The sequence below is a fragment of the Lepidochelys kempii genome, chromosome 2 (assembly GCF_965140265.1).
Source record: "Lepidochelys kempii isolate rLepKem1 chromosome 2, rLepKem1.hap2, whole genome shotgun sequence".
Taxonomy (NCBI): Eukaryota; Metazoa; Chordata; order Testudines; family Cheloniidae; genus Lepidochelys; species Lepidochelys kempii.
Window position 1 is genome coordinate 80,156,574 of NC_133257.1, and position 14,229 is coordinate 80,170,802.

General features: G+C 40.1%; 1 protein-coding gene across 3 annotated transcripts in view; it reads right to left on the bottom strand.

The window, feature by feature from the left end:
* Window positions 1-14,229, bottom strand: part of TAF4B (TATA-box binding protein associated factor 4b) — a 176,607-nt gene that overhangs the window by 55,127 nt on the left and 107,251 nt on the right. The gene's annotated exons all lie outside the window — the stretch shown is intronic.

Here is a 14,229-nt window from a genome sequence, read left to right on the forward strand (position 1 = left end):
TATCCTAACAGTCTCTGTGAAACTTCCCCAAAATGGGGCTTTATCACCTTGGCTTAAAAATAACTGATTAAAAACAAGCCAGTGAAGGACAGTCCACAGCAATGAATTAGATATTTATGCCATAAGGAGAGACTTTACATTAAAGAACATTTAAATTTATAAGCTAAAATACATTAAAAGGTACTTTCACTAGATATTAGACAATGATTTGCAGAAAATTAAGCAGTATTTCTTACTAGCAACATGCACAGAATTAAGCATGGTTTCATTTGTTTTACAGTCATTACTATTAAAAACTATGAAATGCCATCATTTGAAACTGTCACGTTGTTAAATGGCTTGGAACAAACGTGTGTGTGGGGAAGACTGCTGGCCACGTAGCATAAAGAGGGCATTGCTGGCCTGGTAAGACACAAAAGGGTCACAGTTCAAGTTTGTCATATGACAACCCTGAAGGATCCAGGGAAAAGATAGCTCTGCAGTGCAGCTGCCAGCACAGAGTTGAAAAGGAGGTCAATCCAACAGGATGCAGCAGAAGGCTCAAGGCAATGTTATAAATGAAACAAACCCCCGGGGATTTTCAGTAACCCAACAGCAATGTCCTTTATAATTCAAAGAACTTCATGGAGGTGAAAACATTCTCTCTAGATGTGAAGTCTTACCTTTAAAAAATAAACACATACATCCTCTCTATCTTATTCATTCCCTTGGAAAAACGGGGCATACATCTCAAATCACCAACCTCTGTTTGAGAGCTGTCAATATTGCAAGCTGTTATAAGGAAGCGGGAGAGCTAACCTGTCTGGGTTCAAGGAGTTTTGTTTTTCATCTTTTTGAAAAGAGTTATAAATTTAGTTTATTCTTAAAGTCTGGAGTCCTTGGAAATCACATCTAGTGCACCCTGCAACTGGGAAATTGCATTACAAAAGAATGTAATCAGACAAAAACAAGCTCATAATAGACTGTAGTCTATTAAGACAGTAAATTCACACTTCCAACTTCATAAGACAGCTGTCATCTATTATACAAATCTTTATCAATAAGCTACTTGAGTACAAAATTCTTGTGGCCTTTCAAATGGCTACTGAACATATCCAAAGGAACAGCCACTAGGTTCCCCAAATTCACTTCCGGGAAAGTTCAGGCCACTGCATGTTTATTTGAAAAGAAACAGATCAAAGCCCAGATTTTTAAAAGGTAATTAGGCATTGCTGCACTCAACACTGCAGCGCTTAACTGATTTAGGAGCCTAAATCTCATTTTCAAATGGGATTTAGGCACTTAGTTTAAATTATGTTGATTGCCAATGAGATTTTGGGTCTTAAGAGATTAAATACCTTTACAAATATGGGCTTAAGTCATATTTAGTCTGTTACTGTGCTTTAACAGGCAATTTGGGTCAGGCCACTCACATCTCTGAAGAGGTAACTGTTGGTTCTGCAAAAGGAATGAATCTGTTTGGAATGACACCTACCATGGAATGCGGTGTTGCTTTGAGGCTACAGCAGATAGAAACCTCCTTTAAAGTACAAGTTAGCTGCAGAGCACATACTAGCAAAACCTCAGATACGCAGCACTCCAGTTCCCTCTTGGTTTGCCCTTCCCCACCCGCAGCAACTTTTTGTGCTTTCATATTTTGATTTAAACCGGGGAGCAAGTGAGGAAAAAATGGAAGTGTCTGTACTGACACTTTTTACCTCTAAGAGTATTGCTTTCAAAGCAAAACATCTGTGTTTTTGGTACCTCAGAAAAACTGGTATTCTGCGCCTACAAGTTCGTGCTCAAATTGTGCACCGAGAATAGCTAATTGCAGCAATGTGTCTGCATCTGTCAAGAACAAAAGAAAACTGGCACAATTCACTGCTAATGCCAAAGACTTGGAGTCAAGACTACGTGGATTTTTGATACTTAGAGCCATATCTGTAGGTGACACTCTACGGAAAGTGCTCTCTGCAGAGTAACTGCCAGAAGAATCCTCTACTGCTGCTCTGTGAGGGAGAAGATTAAGATGCCTCTTGTCAGGATTGGTGCGAGCCCTATTTGGACATTGGCTGGCAGTTACTGACCCACCCTCCTTCCTGGTCTTTCCCCTCCCAACCCTAGATGCCTGCACACCTGCTCCCGCCTCTGCTTTGCAGAGCTTACCTGCAAACAGGTAAGACATATCAGCCCTGCAGGCACCAGCCTGAACTCTGTCTTGGAGTCTGCATTAGTGGTAGTTTTCAAACAGGAAGGACGTGTCCTCTTCCATCTCGTACTTCCTCCACTCACTCTAGAAATGGTATGTATGCCATGCTAAGAAACTTAACCAAACAGAACAGTTTAAAAAGAGGATATAAATCCCTTCTATAGGGAATTCCCACCTATCTTCTGTCTTACAGCAACAGATCTAACTAAGATCAGGGCGCCATTCTACTAGGCCCCAAACATGGACCGTGGAAGACTAACCTCTCCGGGGTGGGGTCTATGACAACAACAAGGTGGGAGAGGAAGCAGAGGTATGTACAAGTGAAATGACTGCCCAAAGTCAAAGCAGGTCAGTGGCAGAATACGTAACAGAACCCAAGATTTCTGACTCCCAGGCCAGTGCCCTAACCAGCGAACCCAGCCTCTCTCTTTTCTGAGAAAATGTTTAAGATGACATGTTATTGGAAGAATTATATCAATGCAAATCAAAAATGGCTCAGCAGTATCCACAGAGGAGACTGAACTCCCCTGGATGGTGGGAAATACAAGCACCTTTCCCTTCAAAAGAGCTTTTAATCAATGCAAATGTGATTTCATAAAAAATATAAAGCGATATGTACCCACTGCATATGGACAAGTTTTTGAACAATTACGATTTCACCTAAATCTATTGACAATTTCTCTCCTCAACATAGTAAAAAGGTGGGATGCTTAAAGTGAATGAGAGTCACAAGCAAGGCCAGCTGAATAACTGCCCTTCCCTCCCACTCCAAGTATTTGCATTTTTACCAATGCGAAGCACAAATGGAGAGTTATCTAGTCAAAGGTGTAATCTCAAGTGAAGAGAGGTTTGAGACAGAATGACGAAGCACCAGGCAGTTTGAACAGATGAGGAAGTCGGCTTTGAAATCAGTTAGTGGAATAGTTAAGAAACCCCATTAAATGAATTTTTCTTAAAAAAGCGCAAAACAAACTCACTCCCTCCTCTAACTTGAAGATCAAGCCTAACAGAGTAAGATCCCTGCTGTGGGCAGCAGCAGATCTATTGAGGGTAAAGGATAACCAGTTCCTTATACAGACGGCCTGATCGCCAGACAGGCCAGAGTCATTTTCTCAAAGCCCCAAACCTCTCTCTCACCTCCACTCCTGTGGTGGAATTAACACTTGAAGAAATAGCTGGTAGACTGCAACTATGGAGAACTTGCTAACACAGAGACACATTCTGGCTTTTCCCATAGCTGCTCCCTGATGTTCTCTACACTGGGGTGGCAGAGGGGGAAAGGGGCCCAGGGCTGTCCAGCTTCATAGCTTTTGAAGATTTCACAAGAATCTGGAAATCCTCAAGCTACTGCCTTAGGGCAGCTTTGATGTCACCTTACAGGAACTCTCCAATTGCTAATCTGAAAATTGCAGGAGAGGGAGACACCCCCCATCAAAATACCTACTGGGGTACGCAAAGGACAGACATGTGGCCATATCCATATGTTGGGAACAATTATAGCATGAGGTATTGAAACCAGAGGAAGATAGACATAAGCTAGCAGATCCAAGAGAGTGTGCATTAGTCTCCACAAGGCAGTTATAATTAGAGAATTACCACACTACATCTACTACCATATCCTATATGTAATAGTTTGTTAAAGAATTATGACTCTTTACGGAATTTATCTGAAATGAAAACTGGAGCAGCACTGCTTGTATCCAGATAGAAGGAAACCACACAGTCAGTGACCAGCTTAGTCTTTGCGACTATAGTCACAGAGAATTGTAGGACTGAAAGGGACCACAATAGGTCATATAGTCCAGTCCTCTGCATTCAAGACAGGACTAAGTAATAACTAGCCCATTACTGAAGGTGTTTGTCTAACCTGTTCTTAAAACCCTTCAGTGACGGAGATTTCACAACTTCCCTAGGCAATTTGTTCTAGTGCTTAACTACCCTGACAGTTGGGAAGTTTTTCCTAACATTAACTTAAATCTCCTTTGCTGCAATTTTAAGCCATTGCTTCTTGTCCTATCCTCAGAGGCTGAGTACAATTTTTCACCCTCCTCCTCCCTGTAACAACCTTTTATGTACTTGAAAACTTATGGCCCCCCTCAGTCTTCTGATCTCCAGACTAAACAAACCCATTTTTTTCAATCTTTCCTCATAAGTCATGTTTTCTAAATTTTTAATCATTTTTGTTGCTCCTCTTGACTTTCTCCAATTTGTCCACATCTTTCCTGAAATACGGTGCTCAGAACTAGACAATACTCCAATTGAGGCCTTACCACCACAGAGTGGAAGAATTACTTCTTGTGTCTTGCTGACCACACTCCTCCTGATACATCCCAGAATGATTTTTGCTTTTTTGGCAACACTGAGACACTGGTGACTCATTTAGCTTGTGATCCACTATAACCCCATATCCCTTTCTGCAGTACTCCTTCCTAGACAGTCATTTCCTATTTTGTATGTGTTCCATTGATTATTCCTTTCTAAGTAGAATAATTTGCATTTACTTCAGACTATTTCTCCAGATCATTTTGAATTTTAATCCTATCTTCCAAAGCGCTTGCAATCCTTCCAGCTCTGTATCATCTGCAAATTATCTAAAATTATTTGTGAAGATATTGAACAGAACGGGACCCAGGACCAATCTCTGCAGGAACCCACTTGATTATGCACTTTCAGTTTGACAGTGAACCACTGATAACTACTCTCTGGGAACGTTTTTCCAACCAGTTATGCACACACCTTCTAGTGGAGCCATCTAGATTATACTTCCCTAGTTTATGAGAAGGTCATGTGAGACCATATCAAAAGCCTTAATAAATCAAAGATACACCACATCTACCGCTCCCCCTATCCACAAGGCTAGATACCCTCTCAAAGAAGGATATAAGGTTGGTTTGACATGATTTATTCTTGACAAACCCAGGCTGTTGCTTATCTTCTAGGTGTTTGCAAATTGATTGCTCGATTATTTGCTCCATTATCCTTCCGGGTATTGAAGTTAAGATGACTGGTCTGTAATTCCCTGGGTTGTCCTTATTCCCCTTTTTCTAGATGGGTACTATATTTGCCCTTTTCCAGTCCTCTGGAATCTCTCCTATCTTCCATAAATCTGGCTGCAGGCACCGGCTGAAAGTTTTATATTTAAGGTATCAAGTAGACAACCCTTCATCTTGCCTTCTTTCTGTAAGAATAAGAATCCTTTATGTACCAGTGAACTTATCGTAAGACACCATGTGATAAGTCAGAAAGCATATAATTACTACTGCCAGGATGATTTTGGTACAGAGTGAAGAGAACAAACTGTTCCATAAGATTTTAGGGTTCCAAATAAAAACTTTTACTGACCTATAAATCAGTCACATCTACCACTCGTTAGATTTTTCTTAAGAACTATTGGTTTGAAAGTCTCCAGTGAACCCAGAGCTTTCTCTGGCATTTGTTATGAGCCAACAGTTCAGTACTTGAATTGTACCTCAAAAGGCATGAGTGAAGAGTTTGACACTACAGTGGTGGCGATTATGAAGTAAGAATACCAAAGTTTGTACTGTAATTATCTCCATTTTAAGCGATTCAGTCTCCAAGATCTTAAGTGAAAGTAAGTGTAACCAATTTAAATGGTAAGACTACAGACTTCTGGAATATGTGGCTCCAAAGTACTGTTAATAGTGTTAGTGTTCAGAGCTACCTGCTCAGGACCTGATCAAACGCTCACTTACCTCAGTGACCCTTTCCACACAGAATTCCAGCTCAGGTTTAAAAATAACTAGTTGATAACAAGATTATTTAAAAATTTAACCATTCGTAGCTATTTATGTATGTGCAGGTTTCAAAAGATTCTTTAGAACTTTTCTATATGTTCACAGTAACTCTACTGTGTAGGAGCAGCAGAGACATAAGACAGTTAAGTTACAAGAGCTACACAAATACAGATCTGATATAGCTGCTGTTCATAATACATCCTATATAGATAGTTAGGATAGGGCACTGGACTGGGATTTCAATCTCGGTGCAATTCCCAGTACAGTCACAGACTTCATATGTGACCACAGGCAAGTCATTTATAATGGACACTGTGTCTAAGATCCCTATCTGTAAAATGCAGATAGCACTTCTCTAACCTGCCAGGCTGTTGAGAGGATACAATCCATTAATGATTGTTAGGTGCTCAGATACTACAGGGATGAAGGCCATATAAAAAGACAGGTTGGTTGAACTGTTGGTTAAATAGTTCATTATCTAAATGTAAAGGAGAAACACTACCAAAAGTCAGCCACTTTTACATTAAAAAAATAATCAAATAAAGCTTGCACAATCTAGCCCATTGTAAGTCATTGGGACTATTCCTGCCAGTCCTCTCCAAAATGACAAAGGATCACAGTGTAGCCCATAGAAAGGGAAACAAATCCATGCTTCTCAGTGACACCAAAGTCAATTACAGCAATTCTGCTTCATTGTGCCCTATTCTGATAAATCTTGGTTTGCTAATAGTCCTTGTGTCCACAAAACTGGCTAGAATGCTCTCTCAAACTGTATTTAATGTATTAAAAACTGATTTTTTAAAAATATAAACTTGTTTAAAAAGGAGACAGTTATAGACCTTGAGTGTAGATCAAGTTGAAGTCAAGCTTAGATCTCTATTTCCAGGCTGTTTCTCATGCAGCTAAAAACAACCATGTATATTTATGATGTTATCTTTTGTTTAAAAAGGAGCTTCACTACACTGTCAAAGATCTACAGAACAGAACAAAATATTGAGCTACATTTTCCCTCTCAGATTTCATTGTGACACTTTTACAAGTCCTTTCAAGTACAGGCAACAACATGTTTTACATATTGAAACAAAATTACTGCAAATGTAATGTCAGTTTATTCACTGTTATGCTCAAGATTCATGTACGCATGTCCCTTTCTATGGCTACATTAGATGCCTAATCTGTACCTGGAGGTAATGAATACTGTACAAATGTGTCATGTTAGTTAATAGACAATTATTAAGATGAAGTTTTCTGGCTCTTTGCCACATCATTTTAAGCAATATATTGTCAACTACATTATAAATCTCTTGACCCGTCACATGTCATCAACATTTATGTGTTACCAATAAGTTCAGCCTAAAGCTACAGTGCAATTAGTCATTTAAATTGCAGATATATTTCACACATAAGAAAAGAATTAAGTTAATCTCTATACACAGAGAACACACTATGGGCCAATGAGCTGCATTCCTTAAATATATAAATGGCAGCCTCGAATATCTTTGTCTACTTGCATGGTAAAATATTATGTCAAGAGTATGGCCTAAACTGACAACTGTTAGGAAATTCAGAGCTGAAACTGAAACTACAGTCTTAACTGACAGCGGTGTGCTTGGGTCTTGCAGCAAAGTATAATATTCTTTGTTTCACGGTCTCCTTTTTATGACTGCAATATACTGCACCTCAGCTGGACAGGTGAGTTAAGACTAGGGCATGAAATCTTGAGTTGTCTGGTGGTTTTAAGGGTCTGTATATGCGAAATGCATGTGTGTTAAAAAAACCATTCAAGTTTAAAGGACATCAGTAGTTAGAATTTACAGCTACTGACGTTTAAGACCAGCTCATCTAGTCTGACCCCCGGCACAACTCAGGCCACCAACACCACCTAGCACCTGCATGCTAAACGCAAAAACTAAAATCAGTCACAAGTATTACATCCCGCATTAGACCAATTACTGTGTGCCACAGGTAGAGAATAGGTGGGACCGAGGTGCACGAGTGCTCAACACCCCTGCAATGTCAGGGAAATGATTAAGTGAGATAGTTCCAGATAAACCTGGCAAATGACTTCTGCCCACATACTGCAGAGGAGGGCAACACCTTCCCCTCCACCCCTCAATCTCTGCTAATTCGACCTCGAAGAAAATTCCTTCCCAAGCTTACATACGGAAATCAGTTAGACTCTGAGCAGGAGAGCCCCAACCAGCCAAGAACAAGAGAGAATGCTCAGTGCCGCCTCAGCACACTGGCCCACCCCTCCCGATGTCCCATCTCCATGCATGGCCCATTTCTGATGCTTTAGAGGAAGGAGATGAAACTTTCCTAGAATACGTCATGAGGGGGAATCCCTTCCTGACCTCTGCAGGTGGCCAACTGAAAACCTGAAGCATGAGTTTTGGGGAACATCAGATATAATCCATAATACAAGGAAGCGGAGAAACACCCTTAACATGCACTTCTGTAATAACAGTATCTGCATACTGGCTCAGTTCTCCAGAACATCTACTTGCACGTGTTAGAAGTCCACGCCCAACTTAAAGTGACCGCTTTCAAAGTCACATGCTCAGCAGTTTTTAAGAAACTGTTTCAGCTGCATTAATGTGTACTAATGAATGGCATCAAGCAGCTGGCAGACTGATAGCTTGGAAACTGGGTATATCACATGATATACAAAGCAGCAGCAACCCAGTTCTCATCTCCTATTAAACCAGTGATCTGAATTTAGTTCAGATTTAAATATAGTTGCATCTTAATCCAATATTTGAGTTGATGAACTATGTATACCCACACAAGAATACTTCACTAAGAGCTTGTCTAAACTACCAAGTTTTGTTGACAAAACTTATGTCGACACCCAAAAGTCGACAAAACAAAAATTGCCAAAGGGTGAACACACTTGCTCCCTCTGTCCACAGATCATGTCCACATTGGGGACACCATCATCGACAGGATGAGCAATGCATCGTGGGTATGTAGCCCACAGTGCCGCATTGTGGGAAGGAAGAGCTGATCCCTGTGCATCTTGGATTCTCTCAGAGTTCTCCCACAGCCCCCGCAGCTGCAGAGAGCCGCATCATGAGCAGCTCTGTGAGCTCTCCTTGCTGGGGAACAGCAAAGCAGCACAGCCGTCTGTCCTCCTCCCCCTGCAGCGGCCATCTGCCTGCTGCCCTACACTAGGAACAGCAGCAGAGCAGGAGCCTTCCAATTATTTGCTCTGTTTGTTCTCCAAAGGGAGCAGCAGACAGATACTTCCTGGAGCTTTGAAAGGGGAGGGGCGCATGCCTGCAGGGCAGCAGAGATCACTGAGCAGAGCAATCAGGACAGGCATTGTGGGATACTGGCAGAAGCCAGTTCTGTCGACAAAATAATCAGCAGTGTCTACACTGGCTCTGTCGACAATAAAGGGAGGAAAAAAGACAAAAAGTCTCTCATAGGGGTGGAAGTTTTTTGTCGCCAAAACTGGGCGTTTTTCATGACAAAAGTCCCATTGCATTGTGTACGCTCTTGCTGTTTCGTCACCAAAAGGCAGTTTTGGCGACAAAACTTGCCAGTGTAGACAAGCCCTAAGGGAAAATTAAGATTGAAAAGGTTCTTACACCTACTACAGCTAACACCCAAACATTAAAAAACCTATGATACACATTAAACTCTGAAAAATAGGAAGTCCTACTTAATTATTTCCCTTCTATGCTAGGCCATTTCCACGATCACCTCCCTAAGGGGTAGGGGTCTCTTTTGGCAGTGATGTGGGGCAGGAAAGACTTGTTGCTCAGGTGCTTATCCCTGCTCCTTCCAGTGCCCCTATGTGAGCACTTCCAAAGCTGTAGATACATTTGAATATTTAGTACTGCTGATAGTTGTATCAAATTAAAATGCTGCTAGAAATCCTGTCAAAAATGGTGCTCGTAAGATAGACAGGAGAACTCACTCAATCAGCCTGATCAGACTAGAAGGGATTCCAGTTCTAGAAAAGAAAAATATCTGGTAACCATTTACCTTCCTAGATCCTGACTTTGCCCTCAATTTGTGACAAATGGGACAGTATGCAGTATGGAGAAATGAAATACACTCCCCCCACCTACCTGTACTTGGAAGGAACTGCTGGCTTATTTAGGGACCATTCTGTTCCGTACTTTGTCCAAAGGATTCATCTCTGGGGGAACAAGATCTAGCTTACAGTGTTTTATAAACATCTAAACGGATGACTGAGTTGAAGCCCTGCATACATCTGTGGTGACCAATGCCATTTCTACTCAAGAAGGTGCCACAGAACAGGCTTTGTGAACCCTGATTCTTTCTGGTACAGGGATTTTGAATTAGATAAACAAAGATCTTAATCCATCCATCTGTATGTTTCAGGTTTTGTCTCCTCACCCTCTAATGTTGTGGGTCTGGGTGCTGGTGTTGAAAAAGCAGCCGCTCACAGGGATTTGAATATGAGGGGAAGATCTTCCAAGGACTTAGAGGTATCTGCAGAGATGATATTTAGGGTCTAGACCACGCTGGAGAAAGTCCAGCAGTTTGGGAATACTGGATTTTTGGTATGGATTCTTCACTCTTTAGAAATGAAGGAGACTCATGCCCATAATTTAGCATGAGCTGGATAATGGAAGCCATGTGATTTATTACAAGTGCTGTTGTTACCTTGGATCCTAAATCCCTTCCTGTGTCTCATCTTGCTTACTAGCCATGTTGTCAAACTTCTATGGGCTGGAGTTGGGGTCCTGCAGAAGTCAAGGTATTTGCAAGGCTGTGCACTATGATCTCACCACACAAGCTACAGCATTTGTTATTTACAAAGCACCATCAGAGTGCTCTGTGCTATACAAATCATGGAGGAGATAAATGGAAATATCTGAAAAAGATCAAAGTGCCATTTAACAAAGTGATTTAGACACCTAGGCTCTTAAGTCTCATTTAAAATCAGTGGAATTTAGGTCCCAAGACACTTGAAAACAGAACACTGCCTTGGAGTGAGAATTTTTTGGCAGAGATTTTGGGTAACGTTTTGCAAAGCACTTAAGTCCCATTTTCAAAAAGTGTCTTGACCTAAATTCCATTGACTTTCAATGAGACAGACCCTAAAGTACCTAAAATTATTTTTGAGAATAGGTCTTAAGTGTTTTTCAAAGTGTTATCCAGAATCTCTGCCAAAGAATTCTCAATCTAAGACAGACAACAGATCAGGAAACACTGAATAGCCAGAATATCATTTTACCTCAGTGGTGCTGCATCTTTTAAAATTGAATAGCCATCCAGTGTAGGGTAGAGACAAGAATATCCAAGGGGTGAAAGACAGGGAGCAGTCAATTTAGTTTTTGGCTTCAGTAATGCAACCACAAGCACTGATGATGCAATATACTATATAGGGGCTCACAGAATGAGATACATTTAGCATGTAGTGCAAGCACACATAAAATAGACAGTAGACATACCGCTTCCATGTTAACGCCGATGTTCCACTTCTGCACATGCAGACTTAAGAAATACTCAGCTTTCCTAGAGCAGAGTATCTACGCAGCTAAGTTAGTGGATCTGCGTGACTGTCAAGAACCTATCTACAGACAATACTGGTGGGAGTCTACATTTCCAGTTTTACTGTAAGCCAAGGCACCTGTTATTTACTACTAAAACGGTACACTACTACTGCAGACAGAACAACTATTCTCCAAGCCATACCTAGAATCCTGGTGTTTCTTCAATCCATTGCAAAAGCCAAGAACTATTAACAAAAACTTGATACTACAATGAGAACAGCAAGTCAGTCAATACAAATGTCACTAACATAAAAGCAAGTGTATGAAAAGATAACACCTACAGCACTCCTGGGCTAGCATATGTGGCTTTATTTCTAAATTGCTAATGTAGTAATGTGGGTCAGAAAGTAAGAATGGTTAGACATATCAATTTTATTTCTTACGTTCCCCAAAACTACATTAATGTAAATTTCTGATCAATCTTTCCTGCACATAGTACAATAGTCTGAAATTCTCTTCAGAAGTTGAAGACTAAGAAATTGCTATGAATGCATATTTAGTTTCAAATGTAATGCACACATTATATTCCAAATTTTTATATTATACTGCATATAGGTACGGTGCTATTAATTTCTAAAACTGCAATAGGTTTCAGAGTAGCAGCCATGTTAGTCTGTATTCGCAAAAAGAAAAGGAGTACTAGTGGCACCTTAGAGACAAACCAATTTGAGCATAAGCTTTCGTGAGCTACAGCTCACTTCATCAGATGCATCCAATGAAGTGAGCTGTAGCTCACGCAAGCTTATGCTCAAATAAATTGGTTAGTCTCTAAGGTGCCACTAGTCCTCCTTTTCTTTTTGTAAAACTGCAATAGATTTGCAAGAGCTAGAATCTTGTACAATGGAAACAAATTTTATAAGCACTTATTTAGAAGCTGTGGTTTTGTACTTCTCTGCATTTGATTTGGGAACTTTTAAGAACTATGTTTTGAAAAAGGATACTTTTCACTACAACTGTTTCACCCCCATATGAGAGCGCCTCCATTTTAGATGATGGTGACACTTGAGTGTGTCATCATAGGTAACAGTTTATATGGCTCATCATGCAGCAATACAAAACCATGATACATAATCAGAAGAATTAGGGAGAGAATTTGTGGCTCAAAGTGTTCTTCCTCACAAAAGTTAGCATTCTCTCCTTTTAGCGAGAATTTCAAAAACATCCTTGTCAAATACATTTTTTAAAGTGTCCCCATCTTACAATTCTTTAACATTTGTCCCCCCTTTTTTTGGAAATGCAGCAAAAAAAAATCTACAGAATTAAAGTCTCAAGGCCTCCCCTGCACAATGTCCATGCAAAGTGTACTGAGTGACTAGACTCTTCAGAAATTAATGAAGATATAAAAGCGTACAACTGAAAAGAATTTCTGATGATCCTTGGAATGCAACTTGCAACTGGCATGTATTATCATGATAACCAGATTCTTTTACAAAGGCTTAAACCCAAATTCATTTTGAATGCTGATGTTTGATCCTGGTAAAGAGAATATAACAAGCGTCTCAAACAAGAACAAAAGATAATTCTTCTTTATATTGACATCTATGTAGATGCTAGACCTGGAAATGTTAGCCTTAACAGTCAGCTTGACAATCTCCATTGATTTTTCCATAGCCATAACCCTGTGAAAAGTAGTGGCATGTATCCATCATCAATAGCCATTATAGCACGCAGTTTACTGTATACTGTGGCACAGATGTCCATGGTGCTTTAGAGAACAAAGGAAGGGGTATGTCGTTGCCTAGAGGAGTTTACAATTTAATTCAGACATAAAAGCTGGGGATGACAAAGGGTAATGGGGCTTTAACAGAGACAAAGGTTCTAACAGTAGATCATATATACTTGTGTCAGTATCTTAGTCCCCAGCTGATTTGTCCAATTTTGTTCCCTGAAATTTTAATATTTCTTTAAAATAATTCACAATATTATTTTGTCTTTAAAATATTTAGAGCGCAAAACTGACCAGCACACAGGAGTGAGTAACTAGTACTGGAATGAGAGTCTTGAGGAGGAATCAGATGAGAGATTATCGGCATAGAGGATGAGGAAGAATATTCTCAGGTGAGGAGCCATCATGATCAAAGGTGCAGACCCACTTGTGGGAAGCAGAGTAAGGAAGGGACACACTGCACACGTTATAAGATAGATTTTAGCCTTTCACTTATTGTGATTTTGGAGGAGTGACTGGAACCGTTACAGTCTATTGTGTTAAGTTGCCCTCTGCCAGTGCTTGTTAGGTTTCTTTGGCCAGTGAAGGTAGATTTGAATGAAAAACATTAATTTATGTACGTGAAACATTTCACTTCAACACATTTGAAAACTAATAATTTCTCTCCTCCTTCCCTAAATACCCTGGAGCTTTAGTTTACATTACTGACTAATGGCCTGAAACACTTCCATTTATTTTTTAAATACTGAATTATAATATGAGGAACCAGAAAAATTAAACATACCAACATCTCATTCTCTTATTTTAAGCTATGCTGGAGCATAGCTGAATGCCCCAAATGTTGTGTACAAAATGTTACCTGATGCAACTTGAACATTCATGGTAAAAGTGACTTTAAAGAAAACCTAACACTACAATTAACACTATATATCTAACTGAATTGCACAAAGGGTAACTAGAATGCAAGAAAAATCCTTCCATCACACAACTCAGGTATTGAAAATGGATACAGGAGTATTGGGGACAGACTTATTCCTAGCTGCTATAAACCAGGAAATTCTGGCATTTAAGATGGACTATAACACT